Here is a 14,275-nt window from a genome sequence, read left to right as displayed (position 1 = left end):
CATCTCCCCAGCCCTGGATTTGCCATCTTTTCAAACAGACAAAATGGTGGGCTCTCTGGGTTCACCGGCCACTAATAGAGACTCCAGGCACTGAGCAAGGGGGACCCTTATTTGGCCTGGCTGGGGAGTAGGGTATTTTATCCATAAGGCCCTATGAGTTTTTCAAGACCTATGAAAATATTTCATACCTGAGAAAAGAGCTTTGACTCAAAAATACAAAAGCAAACTACCAAAATGAAATAATTGTTTAATTCAATCGTCTTAACCTCCATTCCCCCAGAAAGCAGAGCCGAAGAAAAAGGCTTGCATGCAGGTGGCTTAGAGAGTGTACCTAAGGGATAGGCATTGATACTGGGAAGAGTGAAACCAGGAAGCAGAGAGGAAGAGAAAGTCAATCCAAGATTACTGAGTTGATCGCCACATGGGCAACTGGGTCTTATCCCACTGGGGACCATCTGAAGAGCTATGGAGAATGCATCTGAGAACTGTCTGCCTAAGGACTAGAAGTGAGGAGTATTTATTCACCAGATCCCATCCTCCCCTGGTCAAGGTTGGCCTCATTTAATATTAACTCCCTTGCTCTTCCTGAATTGTGCCCGGGCATCAGAATAGCTGAGCAGGTGCCTTCGGGTGTCCCATGCTGCAGTGGCTGAGAAAACCTGGGGCAAAAAGGAGAAAGAAAGTAGTTCAGCTGAGGCAAATTTCTATCATGTGACACCAGCCTGTAGCTGGTTGCCACAGCAACACCTGCAGCAAGGTGGCCAAGAGATGTGAGGTGGGGTACAGAGTTGTCCTACGTGAAGTCCAGTCTATCACAGAGCCTCGGAGGTGGTAGCAGGCTGAAATCTCTACAGTAGCTGCTGCTACTGTAACCGATATTCTTCCTGGCCCTCACTCACCACTTATTCTACATTTTCCTCACTGTCTGCCTCTGCCATTTAGCAGGTTCCATTTGCTTGCCTGTTAATCAAGACCTTCATCCCTGAGAGCTTGGAGCCCAAGGTTGCTTTACCATTGGCCGGCCCGTTTACAGTTATCGCCAGGCGCGTACTCACCAAGAGCCACCCTGGCAGATCTCTCGAGTTCCAGGCGTCCCCTTCTCTGCCTGCGTTGCGGAACAGCAACCATGCTTCCCCCAGGTAATTGGGGTCAGTCATCCCAGCCAATATGGTAACTCCTTTCTTTGCTTCTTGGTCCAATGGCAGGAGGAGCCCGAAACAACCATGTGGTAGTCACAGCTTCAGGCTCAGTGGGAGCCTCACTGTGTCCACAGGGAACACATCCTGGTTCTGGAATTGAGCGGAGACTAAAGGTCAGGAACAGGAATCACAAATTCTGCAAGTCAGTTCCTGGGAGGGACGGTGAGAGGGGCACATCTACTTCCATCTGTTGGTTCCTGGACCAGAGTATTCTGGGTCTTGGGAACACAGTAACTTTTTTTGTCCATGGCTTCAGAGCATATGCCACATTCTGAAGGTCAGCATCTGTCCTAGTTTGCTAATGCTGCAGAATGCAAAACACCAGAGATGGATAGGCTTTCATAAAACGGGGGTTTATTTCGCTACACAGTTACAGTCTTAAGGCCACAAAGCGTCCAAGGTAACACCTCAGCAATCGGGTACCTTCACCGGAGGATGGCCAACGGCGTCCGGAAAACCTGTTAGCTAGGAAGGCAGCTGGCATCTGCTCCAAAGCTCCAGCCTCAAAACGGCTTTCTCCCAGGACGTTCCTTTCTAGCAAGCTTGCTCCTCTTCAAAACATCACTCCCAGCTGCACTCCATTTCCTCCCCCCCGAGTCAGCTCATTTATATAGCTCCACTGATCAAGGCCCACCCTGAATGGACAGGGCCATGCCTCCATGGGAACATCTCATCAGAGTCATTGCCCACAGCTGGGCGGGGCACATTCCAAGCAAATCCAACCATCACCAAAACGCCTGCCCCACACAAGACCACAAAGATAATGGCATTTGGGGGACACAATACACTCAAACAGGCACAGCATCCAAACCCCACAGTGTTCTATATGTGTGTATACAGCAGCCAATGTGATATTTTGTGGAATGTCAAAACAGTTATGATCCTTACAGACTATATTGTTATAGGACAGTTAACAAGCCCTGGGGAAAGTCAGTAAATGTATACTGCTGTTCTGATGTAACAGCAAACTACTTTTTTTTTTTTTTTTTTTAATTTTTATTGTGGTAATGTATATACTCCATCAAATTTCCATTTTAACTACTTTTAAGTGTATAATTTAGCACTATCAATTACATTCACAATGTTATGCTACCGTCACCACCATCCATTACCAACATTTCCATAACCCCAAACAGAAACTCTGTATCCATTAAGCATTCATTCCCTCACCCCCTTCACTCTGCCCCCCACCCCCTGCCCTTGGTATCCAGTAATCTACTTTTTGCCTCTACGAATAGCAAACTGCTTTTGATCCTCCTTGCTCATAGGGATTAAAAAATACATATTTACCAGATCAATACCTACATACCAAGTGCATACCAAGAGGCTGTAGAAATCCTTTCCAGTAAAGACAGCACAGGCCTAGGACCTATGATGGAGGTGACCACTTGGTTCAATTTATGGTGAGCCATCATGACCCAGCTGATTTTTGTAGGGTTCATTTAGAGGAATTTCAGGGCGATGGGATGTAATATTGCTTCTGATTTACTATCTTGTCTGAGGGGGTGGGGGATGTTAAGGGCCTTCTGCTTGGCTCCTCCTACCTCTCCTTCCAGGTATCAGGGAACCATGTGGGGTTCTTCCAAATGCTAAGAACATCTGTCCCTATTAGGCATAGGAGTAAATTCACACGGGGGGGATCTCTGGAGCACCGGAGCACTGGGAATTAGACAGGGACCAGGACTCCATGCATTATCTGGCTTCCAGAAGCTCCCGCTCTAAATGGGGTCATGGAGGCCCCATCCTGTATTTAGTAGTCCTCAAAAGGTCTGAACAGATCGCTCTGGGGGTGGGATTTGGGAAATATTATTGCATGTGCTTGTGGTAGCATTTCAGGGTCCTTCTTCAAGGGAATGTGCACTCCTGCAATCAATGGTTCAGTGCTTGGACTGGAGACTGAGCGATACCAGGTTTTCCATTGAGACGGCTAACAGCAGCCTCCTTCCTGCTAGCTTTGATTTTGTTTTCTGGTGATGCAAATCAAGTAACACCCTAGTCAACTGCTTATCTCTTTCTCCCCTGGGAACACTCTGGTATATCATCACAGCTTCACCACAGCTTCCCACAGGTCAAGGCCCTCTGGTTGCCATCCAGCCTTGATGCACATCACAGTAATTGAGTTTATCTGGACTCAGGTGGTTGAGTGCCACCACCTGACCTCTGCTAGTCCAAAATCCTGCTATCCCTAGTGTGAGCAGGGAGCCCACCTGGTGCCCAGCTGATGCCCCGGCCAGTGGAGGGCCCAGCTACAGACCAAGGAAAGCTACGTGGTGCTTTCCCTGTCCCCGCAGCCCTCAGGATACAGGGCTGTTAGGCAGGTGCCTGCTTAGACCAGTGAGTCTACAGCATGTGTGACCTGCAGGCCCTGCCCAGTGTTTGGCGAGTGCATACACACAGTCTCTCAAGAAAGCTTTCTGAGAAGAACAGACGGGGGTGGGAAATGCTATCAAGATCACCCAAAATGGTAGTTTCTGGGTTGGCTGCCCAGGTTAAAAATTTAAGGTAGATGAAAGAATAAGAATCCTCTCTAAGATCCGTTACTCATCCCCCACCACCCCACCCCCAGATAAAAGTAGGCCAATACCTTTATGAACTTCTGGCCTAGGGAGATAGAGAAGCAGCATAAAGTGGTTTCTCAGAAATCAAGGCACGTGCAGTTTGAGGACATTAAGTGCATGTGGGTGAAACCAGTGTATCCTTTACTCACTTGACAAATATTTAGTGAGTGCCTACTATGTGTCAGAGCTTTGCTTGGCACTGGCTGTCAGCTGCAGGATGTTGCCCCCTAATTTGTTCCCCTCCTGGCCAGCCTCAGAAGTTTTTACAAATATAATTAAGAGCACATTTTATGTACGTAGTTGGATTGCCTGGGTTTGACTCCTGGTTCCACCATTTTCAGCTGTGTAGACTTGGGCACGTTAGTTACTCTTTGCCTCGGTTTTCTCATCGGTAAAATGGGAACTAACGATGCTCACTAAGCATAGGATTGTGTGAGGATTGCACTAATATTTGTAAAGTGCTTAGAATAGTATTTAGAAGTTATCCCTGGTGGCAGGTTAAATTATGTGCTCCAGAAAAACATGTTATTCATCTTAATCCATTCCTGTGGTTGTGAACCTTTTGATGAGGTTACTTTAGTAAAGGTGTGGCCCAACTGAATCAGGATAGGTCTTAATCCTATTACTGGAGGCCTTTATAAGCAGAATATAATTTAGACACACAGAGAGAAAGCCACAGGAAGGCGCTGGAAGTCAACAGAACCCGGAAAAACCAGGAGAGTATGCCATTTGCATTGCCATGTGACAGAAAAGCCAAAGGCCAAGATCACTGGCAGCCAGCCCCAGAAGCCACAGTATTCTGGGAAAAAGCATTGCCTTGATGACGCCGTGATTTTGGACCTCTCCTAGCCTCAAGACTGTGAGTCAATACATTCCTGTTGTTTAAGCCAACCCACTGTATGGTATTTGTTTTAGCAGCTGGGAAACTAAGACATCCCTCTATAAATGTTTGTCATTATTATTCTTATAATTGCCACGACCGACTCACTGACAGTGCAGGTCATTTCTGTTTCCTCCTCAGCATCCTTCCCCCTGCTCAATAGAGCATCAGATTTTCATGAATGTCTTTCCCTTTCTCCCTCTCTGTCCATCCTTCTGGTCCATTTCCGGGATCTGGAGTGGAACACATGACCCAGGCTAAGCCACTCAAAGCGCTGCATTACCCTGGAGAGATTGGTTCAGGGCTGGCAATGGAGTCCCAGCCAGAAGCAAGCGGGAGGCATGGAACAGATTCTTTCCTATAGACTTTGAAGGAAGTGTGATCCTGCTGACCCCTTGATTTGGGGCTTCTAGCTTCCAGGACTGTGAAACAATACCTTTATACTGTTTTAAGCCACCAGTTTGTGGTACTTTGTGTTAGCAGCCTTAGGAAACTAAGACACAAAGTATGACTGTCCCCTTGGTCCAAGGGAAAACAGACGCACAAAATATCCTTCACCAGGGACCACTTAGAAACACTCTAGGTCCTTGTTTTCCTTTCCTGTCACCTGGTGCACCCTCTTCTGAAAGATTCTCTTCTTCTGCATAAGTCTCCACAGTAGGAAGGAAACACACCCTTTATCCACGGAGACTGATTTGGTCCCAGGATCTACCTTCCACCTACTCCTCCCATTGGCACCCCCCCCACCCCCCAATCCAGGTAGTACATGACCCTTGTTTCTTACCATACAGTATAATTCAAATACTTTAAGAGCCAAGACTTCACAGCCACACTGTCTGGATTCCAGGCTTGGCTCTGCCATTTGCCAGCTGGGTCACCTTAGGCAAATTACTTAACCACTCTGAGCCTCAGTCTCTTCATCTGTAAAATGGGGAAAATAAAGGGACCTACTTTTTATGATCTTCGTGAGGATTAATTGAATTAATGAGTACTAAGTACTTTCCTTTGGTTTCCTGAACACTCCCAGCAGCCGCCACCCCTGAGTCTTGGCTCACGCTGTTTCTTCAGCCTGGGTCACTTTTCCCGAGATCTTGGCCTTGTGGTCTCCCTCACTGCCTTCAGGCATCTGCTCAAATATCATCTTGTCAAAGATGATCACCCCAGGACCCTAGCTCATTCACTCGTTATCTCCTTTCTTGTTTTATTTTCTGTGTAACACCTAACTGCTTTTGGGAACTACTTACTCATGTTGTTGGGTACTAGCTTATTGCCTTTCTCCCCCCCTGAAGAAGGTAAGATTCAAGAGAAGAGAAACATTGCCTGTCTTGTTCACCACTGTGTCTCCAGAACCTAGAGCAGCTCCATAGATATTTGGGTGAATTTGTAAAATGAATGAGCTGGGGGCACGGGGGGGGGCGGCTCCTCAACTGGAAGGAGCCTTTCCCTGTCTGTCCACCTCTGAGTGACCTGTCCTCGGCCCCCGTCCCGCTGTTCCCACCACACTTCTGCTCTGCACCGGCTTCAGGCAAGTTCAGGCCCCGTCTTCCTTTCCTGCTTGCTTCCCTGCTGCTCCCTGCCCCCACGTCCCTGCCCTTGGTGTCCAGGGCATTTATATCAATGGGATTTTAGAGAGGAAGAGCCTGGGGATGGAATGCGGACGAATCTCATTTCCCTGGACCCGCTTCCGCGTGCTCCAGGCTCCAGGCTCAGACGCGGCAGTTTCTCTTTCTGTCACAGGCCCTGGCAGGTCCACAGCCACCAGGGAAAGGGCAGACAGATGCGTGTCGCGCCGCGGCGCCGCCAGCCCACCCTGCACCACAACGGGGCGCCCCAGACGGGCTGATGGGAGGTGAGGCAATGTTGCAATCAGCCTCTAAGTTGATTATCTCAAAAATAAAGGTGCAATCGATATTGCTAATCCCTGCGGAAGTCCTCCCGGAGGCAGGCAGCACGAACTGAGCCTGGCTGGTGTTTGGCCACGTATGTCCCTCTGTTGGTTCAAAGGGGTTTTCGGTTGAGTGTCAACATTTGCTTTTGAACCCTTTTATTTATTTATTTTCGTTATTTGCTTTCTGCTTGTCCTTGCCCTGTGCGAGGATGCCCAGAAGCAGGGGACTTCATGGCCCCACTTGTTCCCCAGTCCGTGAGATCCTGTACACCTGTTTCACACCCTCAAACACTGACTTATCTCGTGCTGACTGGGGCACCTTCAAACTCCAGATGAAGGGCCAATGAGGTCGTTTGGAAAAATGGCTTACTGGTGACCTCACCTGTTCCCCAGGGCAGCCTGCCACCTGCCTGCAGATGAGAAAGCTCCTGCTGGGGACCTCTGCCTCCTGGGCCGGTTGCTGACTCACAGGCTCTTTGAATCTATGCTCTTGACCTTCTGGTTGTATGACCAGCAGTAACTCAGCCTGTCACTGTTTGTGCCATGTAGAAAGTGTAGTTTGAGCCTCCTCTTCCTCATTTCCACCTCCAGGAGTCATTCATTCCTTTAAAAGGACCCCTCTCTAGCCATCTGTGCATTGGAATTCCTTGGGTTTTGCAGGATTTCAAAATCCTAGCACAATTTTCCTTGAGCAGAGGGCTTTGCTCCTATAGCAGAGACAGAGAAATCTGTGCTAACTTCCTCCCAGCTCCATTCTCATGTTCTCTGCTTCCCTGGGGGCTCGCTGAGTTTTGTGCGGCTTAATGCCTGATGATGAACCTGGTTCCTGGCAGGCTGAAAACGGGAGCATTCACCTGCACCTCCTGGAGCACTGAGAATGATGCTCAGGCCCAGGTGGCCCCAGTGGTCCCTCTCTTCCCCCCCCCCCCACCCTGTGTGATGAGTCTTAGTGCGGTGAGACGTCAGGTGGCTTACGGAGGGTGGTCTGCATTTCCTCCCCCAAGCTGGCTGCCTCGCACCCAGGAGTGCAGGAGAGAGTCCACGTGATCAACCCAAACCTTGCATTACCTGAATGCCACTTTAATCCAAGCACTTTACATATTCAATTGCATTCTTCATGTTTATCAACAATCTCAGTGAGGTAGCTATCACCACTCTCATTTTACAGATAAGAACACAGGTTTAGAGAAAGGAAGTGATGGGTCCAAACAAGACCTCAAAGCCTAAGTTTGATGAAGCCTGAGTTTGAACCCATCTTTGTGCCTCAAAGACTCTTGCTTTTTTCCTGCACCATGCTGCCCTCCCCAGCTCTGACACAATTGACAGTGTGCCCTTCCACAAGTTGCTTAGCCTGTGAGAGCTTCAGTTTCCTCATCTTTGAAATGGGAATAATGCTTCTGAGGTTGTAGTGAGTTTTGAAGATAAGATCAGGCCGATAAAGTACTAGCACAGTTCCTGGCACATAACTGTTCAGTAAAGAGTACCTACTATTATTTTTTAGTAGCAGCATTCAGACATTTGATGGCAGAGTCACAGATCATAGAATGTTCCAGCTAGGTATCACCTTCAAGACCGCTTATTACATTCCCTCACAATATAGATGAGGAAACAGAAGTCAGGGAGTTTACATGAACTTCCTCAGTGAGGTCAGGCAATGTGTTAGTGACAGACTGGCACTAAAATCAAGGTCTTCTGAATCCATATACATACTCTTTCAACTACAGATTGAATTTCATCAAAGTTGACTTTGGGAAGAAAGGAATATTTATGTCTTGGCCTTGGAGCTTCCTACCTGGATTTTGGGTTGTTTTGTCTTTTTTTTTCTTCACAAAATCACAATTGAGGAAAAGTTGCAAAAGGAAGGCAGGGTGCCAGATGTGTCAGTTTGAAACTCTTATGGACCCCAGGAGGGCTATGATCATTTAACCCAATCTTATTGGATAGAAACTTTTGATTGCGTGTTTCCATGAGATGTGACTCACCCAACTGGGTGAGACCTTTTGATTAGATTATTTCCATGGAGGTATGGCCCTGTCCATTCAGGGTGCATCTTGATTGGTTCACTGTGGTACTTAAGAGAGCTCAATAGTTGACACAGATGCTGATGCTTGAAGATGCTTGGAGTTGTGGACAGAAAGATGTTTGGAGATGCTAGCCTAAGAGATGAAGCCCAGCGTTTGCCCCGGAGAAGCTAAGACAGGACACCCAGATACTTAGAGAGAAACACCCTGGGAGAACAGCAAGGATGCACAGGAGCTGAGAGAGAGAAGCTGAGAGACACACTTTGGAGAAAGCCACTTTAAAATGCAACTCGGCAAAATGAAACGAAATAAAGTTTCAGTGGCTCAGAGATTTCAAATGGAGTCTAGAGGTCACTCTGGTGGACATTCTTATGCACTATATAGATAACCCTTTTTAGGTTTTAATGTATTGGAATAGCCAGAAGTAAATGCCTGAAACTATCAGACTCCAATCCAGTAGCCTTGACTCTTGAAGATGATTGTATAACAATGTAGCTTAAAAGGGTGACAGTGATTGTGAAGACCCTGTGGATCACACTCCCTTTATCCAGTGTATGGATGGATGAGTAGAAAAATGGGGACAAAAACTAAATGAAAATAGGATGGGATGGGGGGGATGATTTGGGTGTTCTTTTTAACTTTTACTTTTTATTCTTATTCTTTCTGGTGTAAGGAAAATGTTCAGAAATAGATTGGGGTGATGAATGCATAACTATACGATGGTACTATGAACAGTTGATTGTGCACCATGGATGATTGTATGGTATGTGAATATATCTCAATAAAACTGAATTTAATAATAATAAAATGCAACCCAGAAGCAAAGGACTAGCAGACACCAGCCATGTGCCTTCCCAGCTAACAAGAGTTGTTCCAGACGCCATCAGCCATTCTTCAGTGAAGGCATCCTCTTATTAATGCCTTAGTCTGGACACTTTTATGACTTTAGAACTTTAAATGTGTAACCTAATAAATCCCCTTTATAAAAGCCAATCCATTTCTGGTGTTTTGCATAATGGCAGCATTTGCAAACCAGAACACCAGCCAACTCCCAAAGCCAGTGGTTCTCAAAGTGGGGTCCCTGAATGAGCACCACTATCATCTGGAAACTTGTTAGAAATATAAACTTTCAGGCCCCAACCCAGACTTACTGAATGAGAAACTCTGGAGGTGGGGCCCAGCAAACTGCATTTTGTTTTACTCTGAAGTTTGAGAACCCTTGCCCTAGGCCTACAGTGGTTAATATCTGGCATCTATGCAGATAATCCCCATCGCACATTCACAGCAGGCATCACTGATTGATTGCAACACTCTTTTCAGTTAACTGCAGATGCAGACTCACAATCCTTCTCAACACACAGCCCTCCTGATAATCACCATTTCAGTCCAGGCAGGGCATCAGGGATAGAAATCATGTTTTAATCCATCTGGAGAAAGATTCACCCCTATGACTTTATTAATCCAGTCCAGAAGCAGCCTCTGCCATTTCCATCATCATGTTCTGAGCCTGTTCAGGGAACTAACTTCCTCACCTGTCCTCTCTCCAACCCTGGGCACTGGGCTTCCCTTGCTGGTGAAGGAGCAAAATCACAGCACAAAACAAACAGGGAGAGGAACTCGATGCGGTTAGACTGGGTGTGGTTGGCACCACCCTTGGTGAGTCTCTGATCTCATCAGTTTGTGGTGTAGGGGAAGAGGTGCTGTATAGGAGAAGAAATACAGATTTTTGGAACCAGACAAATGAAGGTTTAGATCCCAGTTCTGCTGCTTCCCTAACTGTCAAATCTTCGTGAGTTACTTAAGTCACAGTTTTCTCATCAGAAAAGGAATTAATAATACTTGCTTCTCAGGTCTGTTTGGAGGATTAAATAAGATAATATATGTATGTAGAGCCCTTGTTCCAGGGCCTGGTCTACAGGAAGTGGGTGATACGTATTATTATTCCCATAGGAACAGTCTATCTTTTGTCATTCAGACCCAATCAGGATCTGGTATCAGTGTGTGAAAAAGAAAATTTGGTTAAAGTGGGCAACTTAAAAACATGTGAAGCATTTATATGGTAAAATGTTCTTAAACATGGGTATTATGTTAATTGTTTGATATAAAGCTAAGGTGTTTTCTTTGAGAATGTATCCACTAATTGAAGTTCTTCATCATTTTTCTTCCAAAGCTCACCCCAAATCTCTGACTTCCCGTTTGAGTTTGAATTTAGTCTTTCCAGTCCCTTGAGAAGTTAAGAAGTTGATAGAAAGTGGAGGTGAGCATGAGGCATAAAGCCTCATTCACAACAGGGATTAAGTGAAGGTGAATGTAGGAGCTCATAGGTTTTCCGGGATCTCTCACAAACTCCGCAGGGCCGGGCAACAACCAACCCCTCTGCCCTTGCAAGAGACCTTGAAGGCTTGTTCTCTGGAAGAACAAATGAGCAGAAAATAGGACGGCCAACTGAAAGTCTGTGTTCTGGTTTGCTAGTGCTGCTGGGATGCAAAACACCAGAAGTGGATTGGCTTTTATAAAGGGGGTTTATTTGGTTACACAGTTACAGTCTTAAGGCTATAAAGTGTCCAAGGTAACACATCAACAATCAGGTACCTTCACTGGAGGATGGCCAATGGTGTCTGGAAAACCTCTGTTAGCTGGGAAGGGACGTGGCTGGCGTCTGCTCCAAAGTTCTGGTTTCAAAATGGCTTTCTCCCAGGACGTTCCTCTCTAGGCTGCAGTTCCTCAAAAAAGTCACTCTTAGTTGTTCTTAGGGTGTTTTTCCTCTCTTAGCTTCTCCAGAGCAAGAGTCTGCTTTCAACAGCCGTCTTCAAACTGTTTCTCATCTGCAGCTACTCTCAGCTTCTGTGCGTTCTTCAAAGTGTCCCTCTTGGCTGTAGCAAGCTTGCTCCTTCTGTCTGAGCTTATATAGTGCCCCAGTAAACTAATGAAGGCCCACGCTGAATGGGCAGGGCCACACCTCCATGGAAACTATCCAGAGTTATCACCCACAGTTGGGTGGGGCGCATCTCCATGGAAGCACTCAAAGAATTACAATCTAACAACACTGACATGTCCGCCCACACAAGACTGCATCAAAGATAATGGAGTTTTGGGGGACATAATACATTCAAACTGGCACAGTCTGCATATTGAATGAGGACACCCCCACGTCCCTTCAACTTCCTCATATAGTTCTCAGAATGCTGAGTGCCAGGCATATGCCCTCCAGGCACAGAATAGGACACTTGCCTCCAGTGGAACTGAATAAATCCCAGAAAAACATTTCCAGGCTCTGACCTCTGAGAGCTCTTCTGCTCTCTGTGCCCAGCCATCCTTCAGTGAAGCCCATTTACTGAAAAGCCCTACCCACAGGCCCAGAGTTTTCAGAAATGTATTTGATGTCTATTAAATATGAATTCAGAAAAGAATCACCAGACATGTGAGAACAGTCTCCAACATGAGTAACAGGAACCCAAACAAAAAGCAAACCGAAAAAATATCTTTTCCAACCCAGCTTAGCCCTAAGACTGAAGAACACACCAGGCTTGGAAGTGGACATGGGTTTAATTGGGACTTACTGACAGGAGATGATGGTCTCACAGTTGCGGCCAGCGGTAGAAAGTGAACCATGTGAAAAAGAGAGAGAGAGGAGTGCCAAAGGGATGGCTTACAAAAACTTAGGTCCATAGGGTGTGACAACACTCCATTGTCACAGGCTCTCGCGAGATTTGGGTATTAACGGTGATCAGGGAGGGGCATTTCAATGCTTTGTTTATGATACTGTTCATCTCTCCTCCCGCCCCCAGAGGTCGGATGACTTTCAACATCTGTCCAGTTCACGTAGGCGGCTGCGTGACTTGCTGTCAAAATGGGGGAGGGGGGCGGGGCCATGGTTCTCACAATATGATCCCCAGAAAAAAATACAGTTAACAGAAGATCCTATAATTAATACTTCTGAAACATAAAAACATATAGATTGCATCCATAAAATATGCTAAAAGAAAAAGCAGGAAAAACAGGAGTTTTGAAAATGAAAAAAAATTATAAGTGGCAAAATGAAAAATTAAAGGGAAGAGCTAAATAAAAAGTAGAGAAAATCTCTAAAAATGGAATAAAAAAGACAAATAGAGAAAAACAGATGATTTAAAAGAGAGAAACTTAGTGGGGGAGTGGGAGGTGAGGGCATCAGACTAGTAGGAATTCCCAGAAAGAGAATGGAGTCATGGAGTAGAAGAAACTATCAATGAAATAACATAAGAAAACACAACTGAAGTCCAAAACTATCCATTTTGATAGAGCCCCAAGAATGTACAGCATGTTTGAAACAAAACAAAACAGAACAAAACAACTGTACAGCAGCACCCAACATGTGAAATTTTAGAAACCAGGATTTCTAAAAAATTCTAAAGTCTTCTAAAGAAGACAAAAAGAAACAAATAGAACCAAACAAACTATAAGAGAACATGTATACAAAAAAAAAAAAACAATCCATAGAACGAAGAGCTGGAAGGGAGAGGCCTTTGGAAGGAAAATTTCTAAGGGGGAAAAATGGTTTGGATGATTATCTGACATGTCTGAGTATTTGGAAAATAACAAACATAACCTCCACGAGGCAGGATTTTATTTAGTTTGTTCACTGCTGATCTCTGGTGCCAAAAAAACAGTGCCTGGCACATAGTACCAAGTTAGTATATATTGAATAAATGAATGAATTTGATGGCACATTTGGGAAGAGAGAGACTAGGTGTATAGAAAACTAAGGAGGAGAAAAATGAGGCCCTTATTAACTCCAGGAAAAGCAAAAAAGTTGTTAAAAAAAAATTATAGTGTACATATTATAGTATACTCTCAAGAATGAACAATAAAACATAATCATAATGTAAATACTAACCAATGATTTTAATAAAACTTGTTATAACTATATTTGGAGGAGGGGAAGAAAGAGATGGCCTCAAGGGTGTAGGCAGGAAAAATCGTCATGTACCATAGCAGGAAGATGACTATTATTGATTGGACAGGGGTTTGTCTACCTTATAGGGGTGGGTTTAGGGCAGGTGGGCTTTATTTGTATTGGGTCAAATGTAATGAACTAGGGGCTTGACTGGCTATCTAGGTCAGCCACCTTTGTGGGGATTTCAAATTTCAAAAGATATCAAAAGGAAACTCAAGAGGGGACTCAAAGAAGTAGTGCACAGGTTTTTGTTTGTTTTGGCTCTGAGTACTCAGGGATTTAGCTACATAATTTTATCAGTGCATTAATAGATATTTACATGTTGCCATTCTCTTTCCAGTAGAATGGAAGCTTCAAGTAAGCAGGACTTTGTTTTATTGCTATATCCCCATGCCTGGTGATAAGCTAACTAATTCAACAAACATTTATTACTACTGAGTAAAGGGCAGAGGCTGGAAATCTGACCAACTATTAACAGAAGGTCCTTCCACATGGAAAGATAACTTTCCATTACACAATCATATAGGTTTGGAGAAAAACTGTTACCCCTACCCATTTGACCCTGGTAATTTGCTGTATTTATAGAAAATCATGTAACAATCAGTTTCTAAGCTCCAGTAATACACTATTCTTCTACTTCATTGGATGACTTGTCCTTGACTTGCCCTTGACACACAGATCCAGTATCTCAGCAACTTGCTTTCCATCAGGCCATGCACTTCTCTTGGAACATCAGCACTTTTCCCTGTTGAAATCCTCACTCTTTAAGACACAGTTCAAATGCTACTTTCACCTG

At 45.2% G+C, this 14,275-nt stretch overlaps 1 long non-coding RNA gene across 1 annotated transcript; it reads right to left on the bottom strand.

Annotated features, from left to right (window-relative positions):
* Nucleotides 1–259: 259 nt before the first annotated feature.
* On the bottom strand, nt 260–5,561 carry LOC119528569. Its single transcript, XR_005215749.1, has 3 exons — nt 5,422–5,561; nt 1,056–1,289; nt 260–659 (listed from the first exon to the last, which is right to left on the bottom strand). It is a non-coding gene; the product is annotated as an uncharacterized LOC119528569 (long non-coding RNA).
* Between the last annotated feature and the right edge of the window lie 8,714 nt (nt 5,562–14,275).

This window comes from Choloepus didactylus, chromosome 3 (genome assembly GCF_015220235.1).
Source record: "Choloepus didactylus isolate mChoDid1 chromosome 3, mChoDid1.pri, whole genome shotgun sequence".
Classification (NCBI taxonomy): Eukaryota; Metazoa; Chordata; class Mammalia; order Pilosa; family Megalonychidae; genus Choloepus; species Choloepus didactylus.
This window is presented reverse-complemented; position numbering and strand designations above follow the sequence as displayed.